Source organism: Crocodylus porosus, unplaced genomic scaffold, assembly GCF_001723895.1.
Source record: "Crocodylus porosus isolate Cpor-Errol unplaced genomic scaffold, CroPor_comp1, whole genome shotgun sequence".
Classification (NCBI taxonomy): domain Eukaryota; kingdom Metazoa; phylum Chordata; order Crocodylia; family Crocodylidae; genus Crocodylus; species Crocodylus porosus.
In genome coordinates, this window is record NW_017728920.1 from 4,482,646 (window position 1) to 4,489,582 (window position 6,937).

At 48.6% G+C, this 6,937-nt stretch overlaps 1 long non-coding RNA gene across 1 annotated transcript in view; it reads right to left on the reverse strand.

The window, feature by feature from the left end:
• Positions 1–3,562: 3,562 nt before the first annotated feature.
• The window catches only part of LOC109312447, a 4,045-nt gene continuing 670 nt past the window's right edge, over positions 3,563–6,937 (reverse strand). Inside the window, exons 2-3 of the long non-coding RNA XR_002101819.1 lie at positions 4,536–4,642; positions 3,563–4,445 (exon numbers count right to left, since the gene is read on the reverse strand). This is a non-coding gene — a long non-coding RNA (uncharacterized LOC109312447). The remainder of the gene's footprint in view (positions 4,446–4,535; positions 4,643–6,937) is intronic.

Genomic DNA, 6,937 nt, shown 5'->3' on the forward strand with positions numbered 1-6,937 from the left:
CAAGCCAGGGCCTGCACCCAGGTCATAAAATGCAGGGTCTCCCACCTGAGCAGTTGGCACTTCACCCTGTGCCTATGGGTGAGTGCCAGAAAGGGGGCCCCACTGCCCAAGATGGAAGGGCCAGCTGTGGAGGGTCCAGGCCCTGCACCTGTGGAGCACCCCGCAGTTACCTGTGCATACCAGCAGTTCCCCCACTGTGGGGGCTGCCTTGGTGGGGCCAGGGCTAGGATCAGGGACAGGCTGAGTAGGTGCACCAGTTGGTGTGGCACACTTGGTCTCCTTAGGCACTTGTGGTCTAGGCTTGGGGGAGGGACCCTGCCCTTCCCACCCCTAGATGTGCAGCCGTTCCCACTGCCCTTGCCCCAATGGTGGGGAAGGGGGTTTGGAAACTCCTCCAGGAGAGGCCTGGCGAGGGGAGACCCCCTGGCTCTGCTGGCTCCCTGCTAGGGTCTCACCTGCCCCCACAGCAGAGGTCACAGGCTTCTCTACCCCTGGAAGAGGTCATTTGGACTCTACCTCTGGGGTGGGGGCTGCAGGGGCATGCATCCCCTTGGGGGTTTGGGAGGGAACTGCCCCCATAGTGGGGGCTGCAGGAAGTTCTGGGGAGGAATCTTCCCCCCTAGAAAGTTCCTGCCCTGCCATTGCTTCACATCAGGGAAGGGCAGGGGGGGCTGAAGCTCACTGAGCTACAGCCCCAGAGAAAAAAGCTGGGAGGGCTATGCTTGGGGAATATGGGGGAGGGGGCACACACACACACACACGGGCTAGGGAGACTCAAGCTGGCTTACTCAGCCACACAGCAAACACCAGGGCAGGGGTGTGGACCACAGGACTTGTCATACAAGGGCAAAACACTCAGGGAAAGCTGCTGCTGAGGCAGATGTAAAGATGGCTGTAGTGGTGATGGGGCTTTGTTTGTTGGCGAACAGTTCAGGAGCCCCTCAGGCCTCCAGCTAGTCACTCAGCGGCAGGGTAGCAGGCAGGGAAACAAAGCAGGATCAGATGCAGTCAGGCAGCTGTGAGGGAGGACAGGACCAATCAGTCAATTAGGGAGCTGTCCAATGCAGGTGTGGTGTTGAGTGATTCAAGGAGGTGCAACAGGGAATTTCCCTCTCTCCTGAGAGGGGGCAGCAGCAGAACAGACAGCAGCAACAGCAGCAGTGATGGCAGGAACCATCCAGTTCAGCCACTCAGGGTGTGCTTCTGATGAGAGTGAAGGTGAAGGGGGGAGGTTGGCCTGCCAAGGCAGCTAGGATAGGGAAGGCACCTTTAGGCTCTGGCAGTGATACTGGGGGAGAGGCCCACAGGCAGCGCAGGCTTCCTCCCCAAGCCGTCCCCTGACCATGGCTTGGCAGCAGGCTGGGCAGCAGGCCAGAAACAGGGGTGTAGAAGCTGGGGTGCAGTGCTGGCATGCGGTGCAGCGGGCCCCTCCCTGAAGGGGAGCAGCCACATGCAGCAGAGGAACACCCCATGGCCAGGACAACAACAGGAGCAGCAGCCCAAGGCAGAAAGGGGTGCAGCCAGCTTACTCCAAAAAGCTCCAGGACTAAGCCAGAAGCTAGAAGTAACCAGAGGCAGAAAAGGACCTGGCCATCTTCTCCCCAGAAGCTCCTGAGACCAAGCTTGCAGCAACCAGCAGGAGCAGCTGCGGCAGCAGCCCAGGACAGGAAGGGGCGTGGGTAATTTCCTCCCAGAGGCTCCTCCCCCAGATGCTGGCCCCAGGCTCTAGCTTCTCCTGGCTGCAGTTCTGGGAGGAGCAAAGTAGGGTTATTTTGCCCCACATGGCACAATTTACTCCACAAAGTACATGTCCAAGCATATGCAATGAGGCAAAAAGCCCCAGCTCAAATTGGCACTGCTTCTATTTGAGCTGTTGCAAGCGCATGTGCTTGCATGTGTGGACACACCCCTCATGTCTACACATACAGCCCTATTAGGTCACAGGAAACTAATTACCTCTGTAGCAAGGCGGTACTTGTAAATACAAGTACTATCCTGCTGCAGAGTTGTTTTACTACACTGATGCGACTGGCTGGGGCACAAGGGTGCTTCAGTGTGGGGACTGCCTGCCTTTGTGGAGGGGCTGGCTGGTTCACAACACATTGAGCCAGGTCAGAGTAGCCCAGGGCTACTCAAGCTGACCCACCCCGCTCCCAGGCCACCTGGAGCTGTTCCAACCCAGCTTAATGTGTTGCGGTCCTGAAAGTACATGTAAACATGGCACCTGTGAGCAATAAGCTCTGGTCGATACATGCTGGAGTTTATTGCTGTATGCTAATAGTGTGTATAAACATGCCCATACTGATCCTATTTGGGATCTGACCATTTAGGCTGGTGATTACCAGTTATCAAAGTTGCTTTTTCACACTATATATAATGGTACTCAGCAAAATTATTTTCTTAGGGTATGTATCACGAAATCTGCTTTGGAAGCTCAGACACAGCAAATCACTGAAAATGGCTCAATGGCTGCATGATTCAGACACTTTTACAACCTGAAAACCAGTAGGAAATATTTCCAGTAGGTCATTGGCCTATTAAAAGTCTGACAAACTCAGGCTTTATAGCACATATGGGGTAGACAGGCAAAAACTGCAACAGTCATCAACTGAATTCTAACATATATGGAAAAAAAGGAAACAGACCTGAGCCACACTGAATCTAAGAGTCTGGATCACCTTCACAGGTCACACAATAAAGATAAACAAGAGGACAATAAGAAAGTTCAACCCCACATTAAACCACCAAGTTTTTTTCATTACATTACCAAGGAAGGGTTTAAAAAGTGATGAAGTGCATATGCATATAGTTACTGCAATAAAATTGTACTTGCTGGGGAAAAAAAAGTGTCTAATCCACCGGAGGAATTTATTGCCAATAGATGCAACTTTGAAAGTTATCACACAATGTAAATGGAATGGGTTGATTGAAATGTATCAGCTGCTAAGCATCCATGCAAAATAACCTGCTGATTTGTCTACACACCGGGGAAAAGTTTGAGATTAAAGGTAAAATCAAGGCTTATGGTAAAAAATAAGGACACTTTAAAAAAGAATTGGCTGAAGATTTATGATCAAATGAATCTAGAAGTTGGATAGTGACATAATAAGACATATTGTCAGTTATGGAAGAGATTAAACTATAACTTTTAGTCAGTTGTATATAATAAGTAACTGATGGTATTGGACATTCTGAATTCTCGGTACATTTAGGAATGTAACACAAAAGAAGAATGTAATACTAAAGAAGAAACCAAGGGAGATTAGCAACTATTACTGGCTATAGAGAAATAATTATGTCTTTTGTAACAACTTTATTTAATAAAATGTTACAGATTTGGAATTTCTGTTGGAAGACATTAGCTTTAGACAGAATCAGAAACTAGCTCTATGAAAACAAAACACAGCAAAAAAATTGAACCCTTTTTAAGATTCAGATAAGTTGATTTATGTAGAGAACTCAAGAACTTTCCTTTCTCCTCTGTCCACCAGTTGCAACTTACCCTTGAACCACATGTAGATGTTCCTGGGACGCGATCTATAATCATGCCACTTACTTTAAGCAGCATGATTGTAACATTGGGTGCCTTGTACAAATGTGTGCTGGTGCCAGGAGCCAAATCTAAGTAAGTTGGGGTGGGGGGAGGAGTTAGCAGGATCAAGGGTGGGTAGTGAGTCCCAAGAGTGGCAGGATTGTGGGGGCTAGCAGGTCTTCAGGAGAGAGTTGGTGGGATTGGGAGGGCCCGCGGGTCCACAAGGGGAGTTGTTAGGACCCCTAATCCTGTCAGGTCCGTAGGAGAGGAGCTGTCTGTCTGGGCACGAAGGAGTCAGATGGTTAAAAAGATAGCCCGGTCAGGTTTGAGGCAGGGTAGGAAAAGCATAGCCCCAGTCCTGGGGTGAGAAGCTGGGCTTCCAAGATCTAATCTGCAATCTTGTGGCTTACTTTAAGCCATGTGATTATAGATCAGGTCCCACATATGCACACATTCACCAGGAACTGCACTGGGAACACAATGTAAGTTAGGGTTGGGGGAGGCTAGTGGGTCTGCATATAAAGTTAAGTCAATCTAAAGGTAAAGTCTGCATATAAGTGAATTAAGTTAGATCAGGTGGCCAGTTTTTGCCAGATCTAACTTCCCTGGACTTGTATACAGTTCAGCACCTAGGTAAACCTAACCCTGGTTAAGTTAATCTAAGTGTAACACCTGCACATACCCTCATTTTCTATTTTCCATTTACTATCTTTCATGCATTGGAACTCTATTTGTAATGCAGCCCCGCTTCCATACTTATTTGAATATCATTGTGCAAGAGCCTAGACAGACTGAATTCCATTAGATATAATGGTATGTACTTTTTTTTACACAACAGAAGAGGTTAAGTGAATTGCTAAATGGATACAATCTTTCTTTTGAGTGTCTGGAGCCAGCACAGTATTCATAGATCCTGAAGGGACAAACATAAAGAGGTGTTTAGTCAAAATAAGGCAAATTCTTCATCTTATTTCTCCTGCTTGCTTCTGCAGTCTTAACACACCTGAATAATCAATGGTTCCAGCAACTTCCTCACTGTAAATGTCTGGATCTGAAGATCTTGAGGATCAATTTTCAGTTTAATGTTTGGCACGTCAGCTGCCATTTCACCTGTGCACAAAACAAAAATTCAATAATTAAACATTAGCAAAGACCATAAGACTAAAACTGATATGAACTAAGATAGCTCAGTAAATGCTACAAAGGAAGTTTAACCTAGAGTATTCAAGGTCACGGATCCTGGTTTTCTCTGTTTAAAAATCACAAACTCTCTGATTTAAACAAAAAAAAAAATCCATTTTTCCTCAATTAAAATGAAACAGCACTATATATGTATAGGTATCAACTGAACACAATGTTTTATCAATATAGTTACAATTTTTAAGTAATTTGGAAGCTTACCAGTGCCTCAATCATAATAATAAAATAAATTCTAAATATCTATAATTTTTGGTGTTCTATTTTGGGGGTTTTATCATGGAAAATCAGAGCTACCCCTGCCCCCTTAATTAACCAGGATGTGGGTTCATCTGCTTCAGTATCTTCCCCCACTGCTTTGTAGCACTGAGCAGCCCTGATACACTGGTGCTCTGACCCTGCCCATGCCATTGCTCTTCATTCCCAAGCCACAGCCCTCCAGACCTGCAGCCTTCCCAGCACTGCTGGTGTCCCTCACTCCCAACCCACTACCCCCTACCCCAAGGCTGCCAGTGTATGAGGAAAGGAGTGAGTGTGGGGAAGGCAAGAGGGGTCACAGGCAACATGGTGGGAAGGCACATGCCCCCTGAGATTTCTGCACCCACAGCGGGCACAGGGTGCAGGACTGCAGCCAAGCTGAACCAGCTCTGGGCATAAACTGGGGCTGAAAAGTGTGCCGTGCCACCATGGTAAGGTGTAGCAGTGGCAGCAGCCATGGCAGCATGAAGTCGTGTCCCCCGCTGCTGCCGGATGGGCAGGGGCACCTCAGCTTGGCAGCCATGGCAGCATGGCACTCCCTCCCAAGCCAGGTCCCACACACTGGGCCAGAGGCAGATCCTCCAGAGCTGACTGGACCCCACTGCAGCCCCATGCCCCAAGGTGGGCACAGAAATCTGTGCCCCCCCACCCTTCTGCCATGTCATCTGTGCCCCTGTTCCAATGTGTGACCTGTGCCCCTTTCTCCCCATGACCTGTGCCCCCTTTGCCACCCCAATGCCCATCTGTGCCCCTCCCCCTCCATATGGCCTGTGCCCCTTTGCTCCCAGCTCAACACTTGACCTGTGCCCCTTGCAGCAACTCTGCCAGCTTGCAAGGAGAAACAGTGGCCATAAAAACCATACTCCAGGTAGCGCACTGCAGTGATCATAAAAAACTTCCCACGCACTTGCTCCCTTCCCGATACACTGGCAGGCTCGGGGGCGGGGAGTGGATTGAGTGTGAGGAGCACCAGCAGAGCCAGTGGCTGCAGGTTTGGAGTAAGCAGCACTGCCAAACCCCAGGAGCTGTGGATTTCTCTCCTTTAAAGGAGAAAGTCCATGATTTTCTCCTTTAAAAAGAGAAGATCCAACTTTTGCTGTTAAAGGAGAAAACCCATGTTTTTCTGCAGTAAACAAAAACCCCGTATCCCTGCTCATCACATCTAAAACTTTGTCAATTGTGTCCAAAGCTCAAGTTTTCCCTTAAAGTTTCTATTTAAATTGGTGTATGGTTTTGGGAGGGGTTCCCCCATTCAACCAAGAATTTATTTCCAAGAATGAAAGCCTTCTCCACCAGCATGCTCCTATCTTACTTTTACTCTTGTGACCTGCAGTGCAACTCTGTTGATAGTGTAGCATTTCCAACTGGATCACAGACTTGGGTAAATGGGAATTTAAGAGATAAGTGCAGATAATCAGAATTTTTCTCTTACCATTTCTAATTATGAAAAACAAAAATTTGCACATGTGCATAATTGTATGTAGCAGCATTTAAAAAATGAACCCACCTGAAAGAATGGGAAGGGCTGCCTAGCAGAGAGACAGAGTTTGTCCCAGTGGGGACACTGTAGGCTCTGAAGGCAAGTGAAGCTGTTTTGGAGGCAGCCCTGTTGGAAGTGGGAGGGGTGAGGTAACCCCAGCAAAGTTTTGAAATAGAGTCATTACCAAAAGCCCGGGAAGGGCTCTGGCTGAGAGGCTTGGATAAAAGGGGGAGCAGTTTTTCCTGCGGGGAGAGAACAAGAGAGAGAGAGAGTGGGGCTGGGGGACAGAGTCTCAACACAGTTCCTCGGAGTGCCCTGTGGAGCAGCAGAAAAGGCTGCCACCAGATGAGAGACAGTATCCAGTTCCTCTCTCTGGCCCAGGAGCCTGCGGCGGCAGGATCAGAGAGGGGCTGATTGTGTGGAGACTCCAAGCCAGGAAAGACCCGCCTGCAGCCCAGTGACCGGCTGGG